This window comes from Callospermophilus lateralis, chromosome 5 (genome assembly GCF_048772815.1).
Source record: "Callospermophilus lateralis isolate mCalLat2 chromosome 5, mCalLat2.hap1, whole genome shotgun sequence".
Taxonomy (NCBI): domain Eukaryota; kingdom Metazoa; phylum Chordata; class Mammalia; order Rodentia; family Sciuridae; genus Callospermophilus; species Callospermophilus lateralis.
This window is the reverse complement of record NC_135309.1, coordinates 57970434-57991274: the sequence shown is the minus strand read 5'-3', so window position 1 is coordinate 57991274 and position 20841 is coordinate 57970434.

Genomic DNA, 20841 nt, shown 5'->3' with positions numbered 1-20841 from the left:
TTAGTGCTGAGTAATACTCCATTGTGTATAAATGCCACATTTTTTTATCCATTCATCTATTGAAGGGCATCTAGGTTGGTTCCACAGTCTTGCTATTGTGAATTGTGCTGCTATGAACATCGATGGAGCAGTGTCCCTGTAGTATGCTCTTTTTAGGTCTTTAGGGAATAGACCGAGAAGGGGAATAGCTGGGTCAAATGGTGGTTCCATTCCCAGCTTTCCAAGAAATCTCCATACTGCTTTCCAAATTGGCCGCACCAATTTGCAGTCCCACCAGCAATGTACAAGTGTACACTTTTCCCCACATCCTCGCCAGCACTTGTTGTTGTTTGACTTCCTAATGGCTGCCAATCTTACTGGAGTGAGATGGTATCTTAGGATGGTTTTGATTTGCATTTCTCTGACTGCTAGAGATGGTGAGCATTTTTTCATGTACGTGGTGATTGATTGTATGTCCTCCTCTGAGAAGTGTCTGTTCAGGTCCTTGGCCCATTTGTTGATTGGGTTATTTGTTTTCTTATTGTTTAAATTTTTTAGTTCTTTGTATACTCTGGATATTAGGGCTCTATCTGAAGTGTGAGGAATAAAGATTTGTTCCCAGGATGTAGGCTCCCTATTTACCTCTATTATTGTTTCTTTTACTGAGAAAAAACTTTTTAGTTTGAGTAAGTCCCATTTGTTGATTCTAGTTATTAACTCTTGTGCTATGGGTGTCCTATTGAGGAATTTGGAGCCCGAACCCACAGTATGTAGATTGTAGCCAACTTTATCTTCTGTCAGATGCCATGTCTCTGATTTGATATCAAGCTCCTTGATCCATTTTGAGTTAACTTTTGTGCATGGCGAGAGAAAGGGATTCAGTTTCATTTTGTTGCATATGGATTTCCAGTTTTCCCAGCACCATTTGTTGAAGATGCTATCTTTCCTCCATTGCATGCTTTTAGCCCCTTTATCAAATATAAGATAGTTGTAATATTGTGGATTGGTTTCTGTGTCCTCTATTCTGAACCATTGGTCCACCCGCCTGTTTTGGTACCAGTACCATGCTGTTTTTGTTACTATTGCTCTGTAGTATAGTTTGAAGTCTGGTATAGCTATACCGCCTGATTCACACTTCCTGCTTAGAGTTGTTTTTGCTATTCTGAGTCTTTTATTTTTCCATATGAATTTCATGATTGCTTTATCTATTTCTACAAGAAATGCCATTGGGATTTTGATTGGCATTGCATTAAACCTATAGAGAACTTTTGGTAATATCGCCATTTTGATGATGTTAGTTCTACCTATCCATGAACAGGGTATATTTTTCCATCTTCTAAGATCTTCTTCTATTTCTCTCTTTAGGGTTCTGTAGTATTCATTGTATAAGTCTTTCACCTCTTTTGTTAGGTTGATTCCCAAGTATTTTATTTTGGGGGGGGATATTGTGAATGGAGTGGTTGTCCTCATTTCCATTTCAGGGGATTTGTTGCTGATATACAGGAATGCTTTTTGATTTATGCATGTTGATTTTATATCCTGCCACTTTGCTGAATTCGTTTATTAGCTCTAATAGTTTCCTTGTAGACCCTTTTGGGTCTGTTAGGTATAGAATCATGTCATCTGAAAATAGTGATAATTTAAGTTCTTCTTTTCCTATTTTTATGCCTTTAATTTCTTTTGTCTGTCTAATTGCTCTGGCCAGTGTTTCGAGATCTATGTTGAACAGAAGTGGTGAGAGAGGGCATCCCTGTCTTGTTCCAGATTTTAGAGGGAATGCCTTCAATTTTTCTCCGTTCAGAATGATGCTAGCCTGAGGCTTAGCATAGATTGCTTTTATAATATTGAGGTATGTTCCTGTTATCCCTAGTTTTTCTAGAGTTTTCAACATAAAGGGATGCTATACTTTGTCGAATGCTTTTTCTGCATCTATCGAGATGATCATATGGTTCTTATCTTTAAGTCTATTGATATGGTGAATAACATTTATTGATTTCTGTATATTGAACCAGCCTTGCATCCCAGGGATGAATCCTACTTGATCATGGTGCACATTTTTTTTGATATGTTTTTGTATCCGATTCGCCAGAATTTTATTGAGGATTTTTGCATCTAGATTCATTAGAGATATTGGTCTGTAGTTTTCTTTCTTTGAATTGTCTTTGTCTGGTTTAGGAATCAGGGTGATGTTGGCCTCCTAGAATGAATTTGGAAGTTCTCCCTCTTTTTCTATTTCCTGGAATAGCTTGAAAAGTATTGGTATTAGTACTTCTTTAAAGATTTTGTAAAACTCTGCTGTATACCCATCCGGTCCTGGGCTTTTCTTAGTTGGTAGTCTTTTGATGGTTTCTTCTATTTCCTCAATTGATATTGGTCTGTTTAGGTTGTCTATATCCTTCTGATTCAATCTGGGTAGATCATATGAATTAAGAAATTTATCGATGCCTTCACTAGCTTCTATTTTATTGGAGTATAAGGATTCAAAATAATTTCTAATTGTCTTCTGTATTTCTGAAGTGTCTGTTGTGATATTGCCTTTTTCATCCCATATGCTAGTAATTTGAGTTCTCTCTCTTCTTCTCTTCGTTAGCATGGCTAAGGGTCTGTCGATGTTTTTTATTTTTTCAAAGAACCAACTTTTAGTTTTGTTAATTTTTTCAATTGTTTCTTTTGTTTCAATTTCATTAATTTCAGCTCTGATTTTAATTATTTCTTGTCTTCTACTTCTTTTGCTGTTGTTTTGCTCTTATTTTTCTAGGATTTTGAGATGAAGTGTCAGATCATTTATTTGTTGGTTTTTCCTTTTTTTAAGGAATGAACTCCAGGCAATGAATTTTCCTCTTAGCACTGCTTTCATTGTGTCCCATAGATTCCGATATGTTGTGTCTGTGTTTTCATTTATCTCTAAGAATTTTTTAATTTCCTCCTTGATATCTTCTATAACCCATTGATCATTGAGTAACCTATTGTTCATTCTCCAAGTGATGCATGATTTTTCCTTCCTTCTTTTATTGTTGATTTCCAGTTTCATTCCATTATGATCAGATAAGATGCATGGTATTATCTCTACTCCTTTATAATGTCTAAGAGTTGCCCTGTGACATAATATATGATCTATTTTTGAGAAGGATCCATGTGCTGCTGAGAAAAAAGTGTAACTGCTTGATGTTGGGTGGTATATTCTATATATGTCAATTAAGTCTATGTTGTTAATTATATTATTGAGTTCTATAGTTTCTTTATTCAACTTTTGTTTGGAAGATCTGTCCAGTGGTGAGAGAGGTGTGTTGAAGTCTCCCATAATTATTGTATGGTGGTCTATTTGACTCTAGAACTTGAGAAGAGTTTGTTTGATGAACATAGCTGCACCATTGTTTGGAGCATATATATTTATGATTGTTATGTCTTGTTGATGTATGCTTCCCTTGATCAGTATGTAGTGTCCCTCTTTATCCCTTTTGATTAACTTTGGCTTGAAATCTATTTTATTTGATATGAGTATGGACACTCCTGCTTGTTTCCGAAGTCCATATGAGTGATATGATTTTTCCCAACCTTTCACCTTCAGTCTATGTATGTCTTTTCCTATCAAATGCATCTCCTGTAGGCAGCATATTGTTGGCTCTTTTTTTTTTTTTTTTGATCCATTCTACTAGCCTGTGTCTCTTAATTGGTGAGTTTAAGCCATTAACATTTAGGGTTATTATTGAGATATGGATTGTTCTTCCAGCCATATTTGTTTATTTATGTTACTTAACATGGTTTGTTTTTCCTCTTTGATTTTTCCCTTTACTGTACTACCTCCCACTGTTGGTTTTTATTGTTATTTTCCATTTCCTCTTCCTGTAATGTTTTCCCAAGGATGTTTTGAAGAGATGGTTTTCTAGCTGCAAATTTTTTAAGCTTTTGTTTATCGTGGAAGGTTTTAATTTCATCTTCCATCCTGAAGCTTAATTTCGCTGGATACACAATTCTTGCTTGGAACCCATTTTCTTTCAGCGTTTGAAATATGTTGTTCCAGGATCTTCTAGCTTTCAGAGTCTGTGGTGAAAGATCAGCTGTTATCCTGACTGGTTTACCCCTAAATGTAATCTGCTTCCTTTCTCTTGAAGCTTTTAAAATTCTCTCCTTATTATGTATGTTGGGCATCTTCATTATAATGTGTCTAGGTGTGGGTCTCTTATGATTTTGCACATTTGGCATCCTGTAGGCTTCTAGGAATTGGGGTTCTGTCTCATTCTTCAAGTCTGGGAAGTTTTCTCGTATTATTTCATTGAACAGATTGCTCATTCCTTTGGTTTGGACCTCTATACCTTCCTGTATCCCAATGACTCTTCAGTTTGGTCTCTTTATGTTATCCCATATTTCTTGGATGTTCTGCTCATGGTTTCTTAAGAGTCTCGCTGAGCTATGTTCTTTTCAAGTTGAAATACTTTGTCTTCATTGTCTGATGTTCTATCTTCTAAGTGTTCTACTCTGCTGGTAGTATTCTCATTTGAGTTTTTAAGTTGGTTTATTGCTTCCTGCATTTCTAGGATTTCTGTTTGTTTGTTTTTTATAACCTCTATCTCCCTGTTTAGTTGATCTTTTGCTTCTTGGATTTGTTTATGTAATTCATTGTCAAAGTGATCTTTCATTGTCTGATTTTGCTGTCTAATATCTTCCTTGAGACTCCAGATCATCTGAAGCATGTAAATTCGGAATTCTTTATCTGACATTCCATCTGCTGCAGCTATTACCTCTTCTAAAGTTGAGTTGACCTGCATTGCTTGTGGTCCTTTCTTTCCTTGTCTTTTCATACTGCTTGTGTTTCTTTCTGCTTGGTGAAACTGTTGTGTTATTGAATTTTCCCCCTATATATTTATATTGCTCTTGTATAGTTGAAAAGTCTCCCGTGCAGGGGCAGGCCGCAGCTGTGCTCCTCCTCCAATTGGGGTGATCTGTCTATCACGCCAGCGGGCTGCTGGGCCCCTTCTCCAGGTCGCGTGGTCTGCCTACCTTGCGGACAACGGCTGGGCCCCTCCTCCAATAGGGGTGATCTGTCTACCACGATGGCAGGCCGCTGAGCCTGTTCTCCAGGTTGCAGGTTTGCCTACCTTGCAGGCGCGGGTGGCATCTGTGCCCCTCCTCCAATTGGGGTGATCTTTCAACTAGGCCGGCGGGTCGCTGGGCCCCTTCTCTGGGACTCACAGTCTGCCTACCTTGCGGGCGGCAGCTGGGCCCTTCCTCCAATTGGGGTGATGTGTCTTCCATGCCGGCGGGCCGCTGGGTCTGTTCTCCCTGTCGGTTGCAAGTCTGCCTACCTTGCAGGCGCGCGGCAGCTCTTCCCCTCCTCCAATTGGGGTGGTGTGTCTACCACGCCAGCGGGCCGCTGGGCCTGTTCTGCCGGTCGGTCACAGGTCTGCCTACCTTGCGGGTGCGGGTGGCGGCTCTGCTCTGCCCTTCCTCCAATTGGGGTGATATGTCTACCATGCCTGCAGGCCGCTGGGCCTGTTCTGGTCGGTCGCAGGTCTGCCTACCTTGCAGGCGCCTGAGGCGGCTCTGCTCTGCCCCTACTCCAACTGGGGTGACGTGTCTACCCTGTCGGCAGGCCGCTAGGCCTGTTCTGGGCATGGGCTGCGGCTCTGCTCTGCCCCTCCTCCAATTGGGGTGAGGTGTCTACCACGCCAGCAGGCCACTGGGCCTGTTCTGGTTGGTCGCAGGTCTGCCTACCTTGTGGGTGCCTGCGGCGGCTCTGCTCTGCTCCTACTCCAATTGGGGTGACATGTCTACCACGCCGGCGGGCCCCCCATATATTTCTTATGTGTAGCCAGGTTGGGAACTACTGCAATTGTTATTGACTAGATAGTCTAACTTATTTAAGGATAATCATTATAACTGGGAAAATTTCAATGCATTTGAACATACTTACAAGTATTCAATGGGTCATGATTACTTAAGAATTATGAATTATGGCTCAGTTTGTATTTTTTTATTTATTCTATTCTGTTTGGGATTCAGATTGGCCAAAGTAGTGGTGAATGTGTGTGTGTGTGTGTGTGTGTGTGTGTGTGTGCATGCGTTACCTCCTTTTGTTTGAAATACTTATCTTGTGAATTTTTCTTTCTGAGAAACTAAAGTCTTAAAATACTCTAGGTGAGTTAATAGAAATAAAATATAAGAATGCCTTAATTTATTTTTAAAGCAGATTTTTTTATTTCTTAAGATTAAAAATTTTGAAATGGTCCATTTTGTTTCAATGTCTTTAGTTATTTGGAAAAACATTTGAAAATCTATAATTCTTTCTATCCCTGAGCATTAGTAACAGTCTAATCTTGACAAAGTTTGAAATGTGTCACTTATGTGAGATCTATGATATATAAAATTTTTTTCTTTCTTTCAAGAGCAAGAGGAACAAGCACTAAAATGTCTTTCTGAAAGATTTACAGCATTAATAACTCCTGGCTATTTTGAGTCACAGTCAATCTTTATGGAAGAATCAGAGAGATTATACAGTAATTCTTTTATTTTTTTCTCCTAGAATTGCAAACTGATATTTTACATATAAGTTACTTGAGGAAAGCAGTGCATTCACACTTCAAGAATATGCCTAAGGTCATTACTTCCTTTTTTAAATTCTTTCCATCTGTGCTCAACTGCTCAATGGAAAGGGAAGAAAAAATATTTTGCAGAACTTATCAAGTCCAAGCAGGGCTTGAAATTGAAACTATATTTGGTGGTCTGAAATCCATAGTCCTCCAGATAAACCCCAAGGACTCTAAGTTTTCTGGGGAGAGACTGAAATTACTTGTAGATAAAATGCAGACTTTTATGACTTGTACAGGAATGTTCACAGTAACGTTATCCATAAGAGTAAAAAATTGGAAACAGCCCTGGTGTCCATAAATAGGCAAATGTATAAAAGATACTGTGGTATAAACATAACAGAATATTCCTCTGCAATAAAAAAGAGCAAATAAGTGACATATCGGACAATATGCTGATTGAAAGACTTACAGAAGAATGCATACTATATAATCCCATCATGTAATATTCCAGAGAAAACTACAGTGGGAACAAAAATAATAACAATACTTCTGGAGTATTGAGGGCAAGTACTGAGTAGGAAGGGACACAGAGAAAATTCTGGAGTGATGGCAATATTTGATATCTTATTACATGTATTAGCTTTCTATTACTAGAGCAAATATCTGAGATAATCAACTTGTGAGAAGAAAGGTTTATTTTGGCTCATACCTTTGGAAGTTCCAGTCCATGATTGGTTGACCCTATTGCTTTGGGGCCTGTAGAAGACAACACATCATGTCAGGGAATGTGTGGTAGAAAAAAGCCACTCACCTTACCATCAGGATGAGAAAGAGAAGAAGAGGAAATGCTGGGGTCCATTATCCCCTTCAAAAGCATGTTCCCAGTGACCTGAAGACCTCCCACATGACTCCATGTCTTAAGGTTTCTACCATCCTCCAATAGTGCTAAGCTAGGGACCAAGCCTTGACTATGCAGGCCTTTGTGGGACACTTAAGATCCAAAGCATAGCACTAGGAGTACAGATAACACAGATGCATATGGTTTTCAAAATATAGAATATACATTTAAGACACATTTCTTTCATTGTATAGCAGCAATTTTATATAAAAAAATAAAAAGTGTCAATCACTATTGGAATCTAGCTAGTGATATGCATGATAAAGTATTTAGGGAGAAATGCACTGATGTCTGCAATGTACTTCCAAGTGCACTAAAAAAAAAAAAAAGGAGGGCTTGATTGATGTCTAAAGGGATGGATAGACAGATGGAGAGAGGATAAAGCAAGTACAGTAAAATGTTAATGGTAAAATTTAAGTGATGGGTATACAGATGTTCACTATCATATTCTGTCAACTTTGCTGCATGTTTGGAATTTTTCATAATAAAATATTATAAAAAAATAAGAGAGAAGGGTCACTTCTGAGGAAAATCTATAATGTTATATAAATAATTTTCTCCAGAAATTTTAGCCTGTTAATGTACTATTTCATATATTTTAAATACATAAAGACATCACAAAACAGCATTCAAGTATTTAGGTCTGCATGAGGATAATTGAGTTTAGTTCCTTATCATGCTTCACTGAATTATGAACCTTACTGAGCTAAATACCAGAAAGTCTTTTGCTACATAATACAAAATATTGTTAGGTTTATTATTTTTAAAATTTAAAACACAGCCCACTAACTTACGAGGTTTTGTTGTTGTTGTTGTTGTTTTCATCAGAAACCAAAAAAAAAGTGGTAACATTCTTGTTTAAGAAATCCTCTAATGATTCTAACAGATTTGGTGTTTGATTTTTAACCAAAATTTTTGTTTCACCTTTGAAGTAGGGTGATGGGGTAGAAGGATTTTTTATTCTTTCAGAAAATCATTCAGAAATCTTACAGATTCTCTCTGTCAAAAAAAAAATATGGTTAAAGGACTTTTAAACAATAAGTAAAAATATTCAGCTGATTTATCTGGAGCTTTGTTATCTCAACATGATTGTTTCAAACACCTCATAACTAAGTTGCATTTGGTTTCCTGAAAGCTATCACCATCTGCAATATTCATAATTTATAGAAAGTAAAGGATAATACCAGTTGAGTTTTGAGAGAATTACTGGTAGAGTCACGTTTTTCCAAGTTTGTAACAATACGAGTAGTAATGTTTCAAGACACTGTTCAGTGAGTCAAAATCAACATACCCTGCTTCTTCTCAACGTTTCTTTCGACTTAGATTTATCTGTTGCTTAATAAATCATCTTTCCAAGTCTTCCCATAGAGTATAAAATCTCTGTACAATGTTGTTCTGACCTTAAAACCTCCTTGGTTATACCATGGCTGCAACTGAGCCCTGAAAGTTCCCGGACAGAGCTATTTAGGCAGCAACTGGAATTTGTGCCCTCAGTTTGTGCTGGTTCATTGTTGATGGAGAGAAATAATGTGCAATTGTTTAGCTATGATGTGTCAAAGAGTGATCTTAACAACATTAAGTTACACATCTGTTAGGGTATGGATCTGGAATGAAACCCAAATGTTCATGTGTTAGGCAATGTAGCCATGTTCAGAGGTGAGAAGACTGGATCATAAGAACACTAACCTCATCTGTGAATTAATCCATTTGAAGGATTAATTTGAATGGACTACTGAGTGGTGGTAACAACTGTGGACAGGTGGGACATGGCTGAAAGTAGTAGATCACTGGGGATATGGCCTTAGGGACTATACCTGCCCTAGGTCCCTCCCATCTATCTCCTCACCACCATCTCACTTCTCACCCTTTTATAATGATGTTCTGCCTCACCTCAGACCCAAAGACATAAAACTGACTGACCACAAACCAAAATCTTGGAAACCCTGAGCTACAATAAACTTTTCCTCCTCTAAGTTGTGCTTGTCAGGTGGAATGGTCACAGCAACAAAAAGCTAATACAACATCCATTAACAGCTAAGTTTGAGGCAAATTTACTGGTGATAATGATAATTCACATTGTTTCATAATTTTCTGTCTGTTTAGGATTCAGGCACTATGTGGTTAAATAATCTGTTTTTTCTTTCCCTTTTTAATGTACATCTTAAAGAAAGCAATAATTAACTTCACTTTTACTAAACTCACTCTTTTCCCAAAATTTTTATGTCAGAGAGATAGGGCTGATTGGACCAAGAAAAGTCTCATCAAGCTGGAGAATTAGCAACTAATTTGTTATTTATGTGATATGGTGGTTTTTAGTTTATTGCTTTTGTGGAGTTTTCTAAAAGAAGTTGGGCTTCTAAAAATGGATAGTCTCATTTAATCCCTTTTATTGTTAAAAGTCAGACAATTTTTTTTAAAAAGCCTTTTTTAGTATGAAGAGTGAAAGCTCCTATACAAATTAGCTGGGCTAGTATTCATTCTCTACAAACAGCCTATAATTCATCTACAAGTTCTTTTTATCTGTCACTTTCATTAAAGCCATGAACCTGGAGTATATAAACGAGTCATATATGCCTTTTTAAAAATCTTATTCTATCCTTTGCTCTTCTTTTTTTTTTTTGGATTTATAAATAAGAGTTTCTACATTTAAAAAAAAAACTACATGCTTTTTCTAATTTATTTCACACCAACTTTATGCATGCCGTTTTCATGTGCAGTTGTACAAATCTTCTATTCAATTAGACATCTGGAATAGAGAGCCCTTTGTTCCACCATATTTGATATATTAGGAACTTCTGTTTTATCTAATTATTTAATTTTGGTCTGTTATTATTTTTGTTACAACAGAATATGTTACTCTTTTTTCATCTTGTGCTCCTATAAAATTCTTTGTTTTTGTAATATAAAAGGCTAAAACTAGAGAGGTCTTTGAGTCACCTAGAACAAAGCTCTCTTTTTCTAATTATGTAGGATGAGACCCACAGCCTTGAGGTCACTCATGGAACCAACCCACATATCCTGACTTTAAGCCTTTGCTCTCCTTACAGGGCTCTATGTAAACTTTATTCTTATTCCTCAACTGTTGGCTTTAATTCATAGGTAAATAAATTATTAATTTTCTATAAATGAAAGCTATATATAATTTTGTAAAAAATTTCCTTGAAATTTGTTGTCCCGTGAAGTTCAAGAATGTAACTTGGAAGCTGAATTTTTGAAGTAATTTGTAAGGTGTTACATGTTCTGACTCCTCCCTTTCTCTAGCTCTTCTTTCCCTCCCTAGTCTCTCTTCTTTCTTCTTTTGTGTTTCTTCATCTCCCCACCTTTCTTCACAAGAGCATCCAGCATTTGATCTCAAAATCAATGTGGTAATAGGCTTTGTCCATTTTATTTACAGCTGCTGCTGAGGAACCACTGTACTTGCCACTCTTGTGTCAGAATCCATTCTGTGCCAGGTACTGTACTAGGCGCTACAGACACAAAGATGAAGGAGGTATAGATTCTGCTTTGAGGAGTTCATACTAATTTAGGGAGACAAAGAAAAAAAAAATCCAGATGATGTGAGCTTAGAGATAGAGCATTTCACTCAGCAAAGGAGAAGGGGGATTAAAAATAAAATGATCCTGAAATGCTTCCTATATGAGGTCATACTTGAATTTAATCTCCAAGGTGTGACAGAGATTAGTAGGTGAAGCAAGAAAGAGAGATCTAGGGAGATAAAGATAATTTGCAACATCTCCATGCCAAGCTGGTAAGTTTTTTTTTTTTTTTCTTCTTGGATCTGCACTGAAAATTAAAAAAATCATCAGTTGTAGGTAAGCACAAATATTTAACTCCCAAATGAGGTAAAGAAATTGCAATCATGTCCTACCAAGACAAGGAATACAGCTGGAGTTCTAAACCTGTTTTCTTTGTATGTCCATGGATAGTTCCAAAGGTATTTGCCACAATTAGCATCAGAAATATATTCACTCGGCTCAACTTTCCACCCCTAACCTACATTAACATCAGCAGTAGTTGATAACGGAGGGGTTGTGGGGGCAAGGGGCTCACACTATAGAGTACAGTGCAGAGAGAGCCCCTGTCATCTCTGCACTTCCCTACGTCTCGGGTTTTGAAACCTAACATTAATACCTTTGAACTTTAGTCTGCTTTTTAACCAGTAGGGAATAATTTCTTCATAATGGTTAGTAACGAGCAATAAGGAAGTACTACAGACAGTATGGAGCACTGTACAGATATGAGCTATTTGTGAGCTATTTGTTGTCTATAGGTAGTGTACATATAATAGCCCTCTGTATTAAAACTGTGCTAATGCATGTGCTGCTTCCCAAACTCTCCAACTCCAGGCCTATTCAGTGAGGAGGACCTGTATTTTTTTTCCTTAGAAGTCTTCACACTTATTTAATGTTTACTTTCTTGATTAGGACTGGGATTGTCTGATTCATTACTGTATTCCCTGCACCATGTGAATTGCCTAGGAATACACTGAAAGGGGGAACCTGTGTCATTCTCAGTAAATATTTTGTGACTGAGTAGAGAATGGTGTTTGCAAACTGGAAGCACATGACTAACTAATCAACTTCTTACTAGCTCTATAGACATAATTTTTTATTATACACAAAGAAAAATTTGGGCAATTTGAATCATCCCATCCTATGGGAATTATCTGCCCTTACACACCAATACCCGTCTGAATGTGCAATGAGGAGTTCAGGGCCAGACCGTACAGTAGTTTTAAAGGGAAGAGAGCCAAGGAGTGGTCAGAGAATGGCTAACATTTATTGATTTTTGCCAAGTGTAGGAACCAGCCAAGATTTTTTACATATAGCAACTCATTTAATGCTCACAATAACACCTGAGTTAGGTACTATTACATTCTCATTTTAAATATCAGGAAATCATACCTGAGAGTGATTAAGTAACTTGCAAAATTTCTCATAATAAGAGAGCTAAACCTGTATAGGAAAAGATACACAGTCCTGCTCCAGCACCTGCACTTAAATTCTTACATTATGTTCTCTCCAATAGAACCTTCAGGACTAAGTCAGACATAATTTCTCAGAGGAAAAAAAAAAACCTCAATTTCTGATGAAGAATGAGGGAAGAACATGTGAGAGCAAACCCAGGGAAATAGAATGAGTGGGAACATAGTGGATGTCTCACCTGGAAAGTTCAGATGGGCTCATATTATAAACCCCTGAAAGATAAGCTAAATACCTAGGCTGTGTTGTTTGGGCAATGAATATTAGTTATTGAATTTTCAGCTAGATTGAACACTTACTGCAGTGGCCTGCAAATATTTGCAATATAATCTAAGCCTCTGGCCTTTGAAGCAGCCTGAATTTTTCCAGAAAGAAGAACATAAACATCTCTGAAAAGACTAGGGTTGACTATCCCCTTACCCCTTGTTCTGTTCCTAACAGCCCCGATTTCCTTTGGGGAATCCATAAGCACCATGACTGGAGCATGTGTCCAAGGTTAAGCCAATTGGTGACATTGAAACTTCTGATAAGAGTGGCAGTCAAATCTGCATTAACTGTTAAAAAAGATATTTTTATTCAGAACTTCAGACAAAGTATGGGGCTGGGTAATGGAATTGAGGTCCAAGGAGCCAGCATGGCAATGAACCTAACACAGAGAATAGAGCACAATAATGCAAATCTTAAATGGAGCTGAGACCCTCATGACAGCACGGACCTCTGAATCTCATGTCTGAAGCACACTCAACTTCTGGACTTTCTAGAGGAGTAAACCACTATGTTGTGTATTTTTTTCTCCCCAGTTAAGCAAGTTTGTGTGGGGTTTCTATCACTTGCAAATAAAGTCATCCTAAATAATATATCTCTCCACACCAAGGATTTTGCCTTGGTTTGGGGACAACTTAGAAGCTCTGCCTGAGCGAGGTGACTCAGCCCATAATATTGTCTCCTTTTCTTCATGATCCCTTCTTCAGGACCTCTTCACCAGGACAAATCCCAGTGATTTTTCACTGTTCAGCTCTGAAGTCTCAAATCCTGAGTCAGTATCTTATTTCTCAGGACTACAGACATCTCTGCAATCTGGAGCTTATAAAGGCTTGGGGGTGACCAAGGAATAGCTGTATATCATCCCCAGGGCTTTCACATCAAAGGACCCAGTGGAGGCCTCATCCTGTTCAAAATGACAAATTAAAATGAATCCCAGAGGTTTATTCTCTAAGAACATAAGACGTGTTTGCTTTTTGAACATTTCATTGCACTGTCTTCAGAATCAAGCTCTCTAAAGAATGTTATTATGCCTTGAGCTTCTTGACACATTTCCTAATAATTTGAAGCTTCTGACATTTATACAATAAAAGATTGCACTCCAGCAAAAAAAAAAAAAAAAAAAAAAGAAAAGAAAAGAAAGAAAGAAAGAAAAAAAAATCAATGAATCTTTTTGGCAATCGTCCTAAATCTGTAGAGATTAAATTCACTTCCCAGACATTGCTGTTCCATATCAAACAGAGTCACGCAGTATAATTAAGATAGTTGTAGAACCATATATTTCATGCCCTAGCTGTCTGCTTTAAACTATCTTGGGAAGTTCAGAAATAATAGGGAAGCTACATCTTAACCAGAGTAATTACATTTGCTAAGCAGATTTGGATAGGCAAGAGCTGTGTAAAAGAATAAAATAAATCCACTAAAAAAACCAAGAACTTCTATATTCATTCAGATGTATAAACTTCGCTGATAAAGAAAAAAAAAAAAAAAGGAAGGAAGAAAGAAAAAGGCTCACCTCCAGTGAAACTCCCAGGGGAATAGCAGCTATTATCCCCTATTGAGTTGGTACTTACCATACAGAGCCTGAACAATTCATACAGAAAAATAAACCATAACATTCCTGTTTATTATTACTTTAGCTGAGAGGTGGTGACATTAAACAGTTCTGCACTGCTGCTATAAATCAGCAGGCTGGAGATGTTCTCAGCATGGGACTAGGACTCCTTGGAAACCACTCTCATCAAAGCAACCAGCTGTCAGAATTCTTCAAATTAAACTGTTATTACAGTAGTATTCATTAGTCAGTTACTGGCTATTAAGATATTTTTATATCGGCACCATTGACATTGGCTGTTGCTTTTTAATATGCAAGTTATATATAAACATGATTCAGTAGCTCATGGGAGAATGACAGGCTCTATTAGAGCTGGGTGTCCCCTGTCTACAGGCAGCTGCGAAGGGCTCCTGTCTCATCTAGGCACACGTGAATTTCTCTGGGAAGTTGGACATTTGTTCTGGTGGTTGGAGTGGGGAGAGGAGTAGTAATAATATATTTCAACACTAGTATTTGCCCAGAAAAGTGATAGCTCAACATCAGAAATTATAACTCTTAAAGCTGTTACAGAGCCCCTGATGACAGTGGTTTATACTCCTCCAATTTGATGGTTTGGATTTCCATTTTGTCTGAGTTGCTGGGCATGTGTTTAGCTTTTGCTTAAAATCCGGAATCAAAAAGAAAGAATGTAAAATGAAGTGTGTGGTGAAGCAAAGAAGGAAATTGGTATACTAGCTCTGATAGAACAAAAATAATAGAATAAGAATTGGGTTCCTATTAACTTAAAGTATCCTTGGCATTTAGAAAAGTTCTTAAGCCTCTATTTAGCTCCAGAGCAAAGTTATCTTAAATGCTTTTTTTTTTATTTCAACTAGAGAAAAACATGCACTAAATATCCACTAGCCTAGGGAGATTAATATATTACTTAAATTTATTCAAACCACAGACTCATTCACACATAGAAAATATAGACTTTTTCATTTCACCTTCTTCATATGTTAATCCCTGCATGGTACATATAGAATGCTAGTCTGTTTGGTAGAAATGAAAAATATTTAATACAAATTATTTATTTCATATATGACAAAAGTGAGACTCAATGAATTGGTTAACTGGTATCAGCTTTAATTTTGTTTTCTCTTCTCCATTTTCTAAAACATTCCAAGATGTTCCCCATGATTCTTGGAATAATATGCCATTTCCTGGTCCTCGCACCCAGGAAGGTGCCAACAGAGCATATATAAGCAACTTCTACCTCTGTAGCCAGGAAGTATAGCATTGGTCTGACCAGATTCTGAGCTCCCCAGGCTTCAACACTGAAGTAGGGTTTGATGTGTCAGAACTGCTTGGTACCAGCTCCCTAGAGTCAATCACTCAAGTTTCTGGAATTTTGCAACCATGATTTTGATATCATACTAATAGTTTAACATAGAATAATGATAACACAAATACTATAATTTGTTAAGCACTACAGTCCAGGGCTGTTGATGTTGTTGTTTCTTCTGGATATCTGCTTGTTATCTATGCACCAGCCCATCCCTGGTTTGCTGCTGAGTCTCCCAAGCTGCATCTAGACCCTAGAGAGTAGGCTCCACTGAAAAACTTTGCACAGCCGACACCCTTACACTTATTTATTAAATAAATATTTACTGAGTACCTACACTATTTCAAGCACTTTGGCACCTCCTACCATTGTGCAGATCAAGTAAGGACTAAAATTCAACCCATGATCTATGCCTGTACACCTCCTTGGAGGCCTGCATCTGCCTGGAAGAGGAACATATGTAGTATAGATCTGTAGCTGTGTCTGCTGAGAGAGGAACATTTACTCTTATTTACTCAAGGGATACTGGGGTCCCACAGCAGGCCCTGAATGCTCTGCATATGCTAAAGACATAGTAGTTTATGATTCAAAGTCTCATAGCTACAGAGCTCTCCTTTCAGGGAGGGAACAAAATGAACATGCTAATTTGAGAAAGTGACAGCACCATGATGCAGACACCAGGAGATATGAGAGAGGGATGGAGGGTGGTGGGACAGCTGCTGCTTTGGAGCTCAGCACAGGCTCCTCTGGTCTGGGTAAAGAGTACACCAAACAACAGGGTGAATGCCAAGAGTTAAAAGTGAACTTGATACTGAAGGTCAGAGAGTTATCCTGTTTCAGTACTGAGAACAGTGAGAACTGCAAAGAAGGGTACTAGGTGGGGTGAAGAGGTAAGTAGGAGCCCTTGTCTATGTAATGGGAATTTGGGTTTTATTCCATGTGCAATGAGAAACTTCTGGAATGTTTTAAGCAGGGTAGTGATTAGCATATTTAAAAGATCACTCAGGCTTTTGGATGGAAATTAGATTGTAAGGCAACAGAATCACATGCCAGGGACTAGTTAACAGGGCCGGCTGCTGCTCTGCCCACACCTGAGAGCACACTTCCCAAGGTGGGGCTTCTTTGTGTTTTAATCTTTATTTATTTTAGATCTTGCTCCTGAAGCCCAGCGCAGCTCTCCTGCCTCCATCACCACATACCAGCCCAAGACCCACCTCCCACCTCTCAAAGCCTCAGTGTTTTGGTTTTTCTTGAATTAGTTCTGGATCACTACTCGGTAACAACACATCAGGGTATGTGTCATTCAAAGATTATTTAAGAAGCACAAGGAAACTAAAAGAGTACCAAGACAAAGGAAAATTTGCCTGATCGTTGCCAGAATCAATTTTGAGTTTGAGATTAGACCTTACACTGGACTTACTATGAAGATGACCACTGAATGCCCTTGCAGAGCTGAGGATCCCTTCTCTAAATCAGTGGTTCTCAGTCCTGGAGGCAGCTGGTGTCACCCAAAGAGCTTTTTCAAATTTGTTATTTATTATTTTTTAATTTATTCATTTAATATTGGGGATTGAACCCAGGGGTACTTTACCACTGAGATACAACCACAGTCCTTCTCTCTCTCTCTCTCTCTCTCTCTCTCTCTCTCTCTCTCTCTCTCTCTCTTTCTCTATTTTGAGACAGGATCTTGCTAAATTGCTGAGGTTGGCCTTAAACTTGCAATCCTCCTGCCTCAGCCTCCCAAGTCTATAGAATTATAGGCATATGCCTGCCCCTGGCTTTACTTGAACAACTCTGAAGGACACCTATGCCCAGGATCAATCCCAAGAACTTCTGATTTCAATAATCTATGGAGGGACCATGATACTGAAATGTTTTACAATCTACCCAGTTAAATCTGAGAGTCATGGTTGAAATTTATGCTTCTAAATGCATAGGCATTTAGCCAGGGCATGCAGACACACGTGTGTGCATGCACATATGTATATAATATGTTTTGAAATGTGGAAGATATGGAGTACAGGTTGTTGGAAAAAGGAGAGTTTATATATATCCATATATACAAATGTATTTGTACACAGATAGGGATACGAAAAAAACAGGAAGAATATTTCCTCACCTTTGAACCTGGATTGATGAACCACTAGTTTTTTTTGAATGCAGGTGGACAGTCAACTTGCCAATATATAGCCCAAGTAGCAAAAGAATATTTCTAGAACTTAGACATTGTGCTAAGACTATATGTAAGCTATCTCAATAAAAGATATGTCAGCTATCTCCGATACCAGATTTCTAGAGGTGACTGTTTAATGGAGACTGACAACCCTCATGCACTTTAAAATAAAAATCTGAAGTGGAATAACATAAGAGCTCTTTCCTTTAATACCAACTGCCACTCAGATATTCAGGTCTTAAAAGAAAACACACACCCAAATAAATGTCAAAAGAGAAGCTCTCTTTTCTCTTTTTACCAAACTGGCCCCAATATTTTCCACCTTCCAAAAAAAATGAAAATTATCAGGAAATGATAAAAAGAAACAAAGAAAAATCCCAGTTGAAGAACAGGAAACAGGAAAGGGGATGGCATGTACTGATTTCCTACTGTGTATCCATCACCATGAGGGATTTTTCCTACGTGATCTCACTTGTCATAAAAATAAACCATTACTAAAATCATCTCCATGGCAGTTATTGAAAGTGAGACTTTGAGTGTGAAGTGCTTTTTTTTCAAGGATCCATATTAGGAAAGCAGCAGAGACGGGTTCAATGCAGTCTTTGCTGAATGTGGTGACAGGTACCTGTAATCCCAAGCAACTGGGGAAGCTGAGGCAGGAGGATGCAAGTTCAAAGCCAGCCTCAGCAACTTAGTGAGGCCCTAAGCAACTTAGCAAGACCCTGTTTCAAAATAAATCATAAAAGAGCTGGGGATGTGGCTCAGTGGTTAAGCACCCATGCGTTCAATCCCTGGTACCGGAAAAAAAAAAAAAAATGCAATCTTCATTGTCCTATGTTTCTTCCTCAAATCAGATAAGATGAAGCAAAGGAGCTTTAGAAACTGAGTGCACTAGAAATCAAAAAATTAAACAGACAAATGCCAGAAGAAATATTTTTCTTTCCCCTTTCTTTCTAGAGTAGAGATACTGTATCAGGGCTTCTGGGTGGGAATTTGACAAAGAATGTGGAGGAACCACAGGCTAAGAATGCCTCCGTGGAAAACCCACAATCATGTGGACAGGGGGGTCAGCAAAACGAGGGGTGCAAGAAGAGTACCTGTCCCTGATAATAAGCACAGAAGACCAAATGTCAATATGCACTCCTGTGAGAAAGATAACTCTTCCGTGCCCCCACCTCTCCACAAGAAGCACTTGAGAGACTGCCCAAAGGTCACTTTTCCCGTATTTCCTTTGTAAAATTATCATATTCAAGAAAACCTCTTGCTTTCTTCCATGTTGATTTTATACAAGAGCTTGTTTCTCATGGCAACATGGTATAAAAGGGTTTGGGAAATTTTTTTTAAAGTTTTCTCAATGTGCAAAGGGATTCCAAGAATGCTGAAATTTTTCTTTTTCCCACCAAGTAAATAACATCGGCAAAAATGCACCCAGGAAACAGAAGTATTTGCCACTACAACACTTTTCGGCCTATATATCTGAACTACCATGACATCTTAAACCGTGATTTCATACTTTACTTTCCACTGTGAAATCATCGTCATTGCTTAAGGGACAAAATGACTCCTCAGCCAATGAAAAATTAAATTCTAATCATTTACTCCAATTACTACCTCATGTTAAAACTAATAAAAATATAATGATATACAAAAAAATTGTTTTTGTGAGGGTCTCTGAATATTTTTCAATATTTTAATTTTTAAAACTCTCATGGTAATCATCTTTTATCAAATTACTTAAGTGCTCTGACTTGAAGGTGTCCTCAAAAATAAATTTATGTATTTATTAAATATTTTATTTTATATTCTTTTTAAAATTTTGTTTTGATTAGGTATATATGACAGCAGAATGCATTCTGATTCATTGTACACAATTGCAGCACAACTTTACATTTCTATGGTTGTACATGATGTAACATCACACCATATGTGTAGTCAAATATGTACCTAGGTTAATGATGTCCTTCTTAACCATGTTTCCTACTCCCATACCTTCTTCCCTCCCCTTTGCCACATGAAATTTCCTCCATTTTTCCCATGTCCCCCCAATTATGGATCAGCATCCACTTATCAGAGAGAATATTCAGCCTTTGGTTTTTTGAGATTGGCTTACTTCACTTAGCATGATATTCTCCATAGCTCTATCCATTTACCTGCAAATGCCATAATTTTATTCTCTTTTAATGCTGAGTAATATTCCATTGTGTATATATAGTTTCTTTATCCATTCATCTATTGAAGGGCATCTAGGTTGTTTCCACAGTTTAGCTATTGTGAGTTGATCTGCTATAAACATTGATGTGGCTGCATTATTATAGTATGCTGATTTTAAGTATTTTGGGTAGACCAAGGAGTGGGATAGCTGGATCATATGGTGGTTCCATTCAAAGTTTTCTAAGGAATCTTCATACTGCTTTCCAGATTGGTTGCACCAATTTGCAGTCCCACCAGAAATGAGTGAGTGTGCCTTTCCCCCAACATTCTCGCCAACATTTATTGTTGTCTGTGTTCTTAATAGCTGCCATTCTGACTGGTGTGAGATGAAATGTTAGAGTAGTTTTGATTTGCATTTCCCTAATTATTATTTTTTCATATATTTGTTTACTGAATGTATATCTCCTTCTGAGAAGTGTCTATTCAGCTCTTTACCTGACTTATTGATTGGGTTGTTTGTTTGTTTTTTGATGTTAAGTTTTCTGAGTTCTTTGTATATCCTGGAGATTAGTGCTCTATTTGAAGTGTGTGGCAAAAATATGCTCCCAAAATGTAGGCTGTCTTTTCACCTCATTTATTATTTCTTTGGCTAAGAAGAAGCTTTTTAGTTTGAGTCCATCCCATTTATTAATCCTTGATTTTATTTCTTGAATATTGTATTTATTTTTGACAGTAGTGGGATTTGAACCCAAGGCTTTGATTTGATTAGGTAGACAAGTGCTAGACAAGTGCTCTCCTGCTGACTTACATGCACTGCTGAGCTACATCCTTAACTCTCATAGTGAAATTTAATTGCCACTGTTACAGTTCAGTTTGAGTGTCCCTCATCTATAATGCTGAGGACAGAAATATTTCAGATTATGCACCACTTTGGATTTCAGAATATTTGCACAGATATATAATGAGATACCTTGGGGATGAAACCCAAGTG